The following is a 3,413-nucleotide window of genomic DNA, read 5'->3' on the forward strand; positions in this document are numbered from 1 at the left end:
TGAATCATGTTTATTGTTGTTGTGATATGAATGTGTTATAAACGACGTTAAGATCATGAAATCGACATTGTATATGAATGGACGAGGTCGAGGGTTATGACCATGAATATGGGTGAACTAGGAGCAAATTGAGAAATCTAGATAATGTGGATGATTAATGGCTATTGTTATGATATTGTGAATGTATTGTCGACGTTTGGGAGTTGAATTACGATATGGGCAAATGTTTTACAAATAAAGGAGATGCTGCCCGATTTTTCTCTAGCTTTAGCCATGTGTGCTAGTTATCGATTCTAATGATAGTATGACCTTAATGAAGGTAGAAACGTGAGAATCGGAGGAGTACGTGCAAATGTAGAATAGTTCAACGAAAAGGTATGTAAGGCTAACCCTTCTTTCATAAGGCATGGTCTTTGACCAATCATTTATCCTTCTATGAGCTCATGATGTGCTCCATATGATTCTATTCTCAAAAGCTACTGAGCCTGCGATCCTTGATGTGTACTACGTTCCTCACACGCCGAGTAAGCCTATAATGCTGACGTAACGATAATAATAATGATAATAATGATGATGATAGTAATGATGATGATAATAATGATGATAGAAATGATGATGATAATAATAATAATGCTAAAGGTGCCTATGGGCTATTATTCTTATGTGTGCCTATGAAGGGCTATAATGAAACCCCGAGCTTATAACGCCGGGTAGAATATATGTATATGTATATATATGATTACGTAACGCACGCGCACATCTACAAATAGTACGGATAACCCTGATGCCTTGGTAGGGCCAGGTAGATATAACCTTGAGCCTTGGTTGGCCAAGTATGTATGAAACACCGAACCTTCATGGTCGGGCATGCTATGTATATCTGTATATATGTGTATATGCTATGTATATGACATCATTAAGAGTACGAATATGTTATGTATATGAGATGTAAATGATTATGAAGGTAATTAAGTACGGATATGGATGTATGTATGCGGATACGCAATAGAAACGGAATGTCTCTATGGAAAGCAAGTAAGTGCCATGATGATGATATTATTGTCTCCCCTCCTATCCTACTTCACATATGGTTCATTATGCTTCTATATCGATGTTGAGCATGCTTTACATACTCAGTACATTCTTCGTACTGACATCCTTTTGTTTGTGGACGCTGCGTCATGCCCGCAGGTGCACAGGGAGACAGACTTGATCCATAGCTGCTTATTCAGAGATTACATAGCAGAGCTCCATTTCCTTCGGAGCCATAGCTTTTGGGTACTTATTCTTTTTTGTATATAATTATGGGCATATCGGGGTCCTGTCCCGCTCATGTGATATGTTATACTCTTCTTAGAGGCTCGTAGTCCCGTGTATATGGTTAGATATGTCTGGCCTTGTTGGCCCGTGTTTTGTATATGATTTTGTCGGCCACGTCGGCCCATGTACATTTGATGTGGCATAGATGCCTATGATGTTATATAGGAAATGTTGTCGCCCAAATGGGACTAGTATGATTGATGACTAGAATGTATGATTTGATTTATGGCTCACCTAGACGTTATGTGAATGTATGTGAAAGGGGTGCCCAGGTAGGGTAGCGCCGGGTGCTCGTTGCGGCCCTAGTTGGGTCGTGACAAAAGTGGTATCAGAGCAGTTCAGTCCTAGGGTGTGTCTACGAGCCGTGTCTAGTAGAGTCGTGGTTATGGGTGTGTTGCGCGCCACACTTATAAACAAGAAGCTACGGACATTTTAGGAATGATTGACCTTCTTTCTTCATAAGAATCGTGCGATAGAGCTATGATATAAGAAATTCTTGTTCCTTTATCGTGTGTTGTGTATTTTAGAGATGCCTAAAAAGAGAAAGGCTACAGCAGCCCAAAAGGGCAAGACGGTGGCAGAAAAGCGGGCTGAAAGAGCACCGCCACCGGTAGTAGGGGACAGTGAGTCCCAGAGTGCGGCTCAATCTCAGTCCTCCGAGACAGTGCCTATTACTGAGGAGCGTGAGCGAGCCTCCGCCCCAGCTCCAGCACCTCTAGCTCCTCCACCAGATGCTTCGGGCCAAGATGTAAAAGAGGACATTAATTTGCTGACTTAATTGGTTGCGGCCCAGACTCAGAGGAAAATTTCAGGGCAAGGTGATAGGGCTGTTACTGCAAGGGCCCATGATTTCATTACTTTGAACCCTCCGGAATTCTTTGGATCAAAGCCGGAGGAGGACCCTCAGGATTTTATTGTTGGTATGTTAAGGACGCTTCGATTGATACATGCTTCGGACACCGAGTCGGTAGAGCTAGCATCATATAGATTGAGATATGTCTCGATCCAATGGTATACGGTTTGGATGGCTTCACGGGGAGCCAATGCACCTCCCCCGGTATGGCAAGAGTTTGTTGATGCCTTTCTCCGTCATTATATTCCTCCAGAAGTTCGGCGAGCTAGGGCCGATAAATTCTTGAACTTGAGGCAAGGTAGTATGAGTGCGTTAGAGTATAGCCTCCGCTTCAATTCCTTGGCCAGGTATGCTTCGGCCATGGTAGCGGATATGGGTGACCGGGTACACCGATTTGTGAAGGGCCTAGGGCCACACTTGATGGATAGATGCTTGACTGCGTGCCTTCAGGACGGCATGGATATTGCACGCATTCAGGCCCATGCTCAAAACATAGAAGAAAGCCTGCAGCAGCAGAGAAGTGAACGTCAGCAAGATAGGGGCCATAGCAAGAGGGCCAAATCGTCGGGTTCGACGAGCGAGTTTAGAGGTGGACACAGGCAGTAGTTCCCTAGACATTCAGGCTATTCTATGACCAGTGCACCTCCACGATTTTCAGGCCAGAGATTTGATAGATCTACTCGTTCGGGGCCGAGTCAGAGTTTTTCAGGGCCTCAGTTTAGGGGTGATTCAGGTCAGGCGAGGCCACCCATACCACGATGTTCCCAGTGTGGGAAGTTGCATTGGGGTCAATGCCAATCAGGTTCAGACGTTTGCTATTCATGTGGTCGGCCAGGCCATATTATGCGTGATTGCCCCTCAGTTCATGGTAGAGGTGGGACCCAGCCATCAGGGTCGGTAGCCGGATCTTCAGCATCTGTACGCCCTACGGGGCCAGGTTCACATGCGCCAGTTGGCCATAGTAGAGGCAGAGGGAGAGCTCCCAGTTCTAGCGGTCCTCAGCACCGTATTTATGCTTTGGCTTGACGTCAAGATCTTGAGCCTTCTCCTAACGTGGTCACAGGTATATTATCGGTATTCTCTCATGATGTATATGGTTTGATTGATCTGGGCTCCACATTATCGTATGTTACTCCATATATTGCGGGTCGATTTATAGTCGAGCTGGAGTCGATCAACCCTTTTGAGGTGTCTACACCCGTGGGCGAATCGGTAACAGCTAGCCGAATATATAGGGATT

This window comes from Lycium barbarum, chromosome 7 (genome assembly GCF_019175385.1).
Source record: "Lycium barbarum isolate Lr01 chromosome 7, ASM1917538v2, whole genome shotgun sequence".
Lineage (NCBI taxonomy): Eukaryota > Viridiplantae > Streptophyta > Magnoliopsida > Solanales > Solanaceae > Lycium > Lycium barbarum.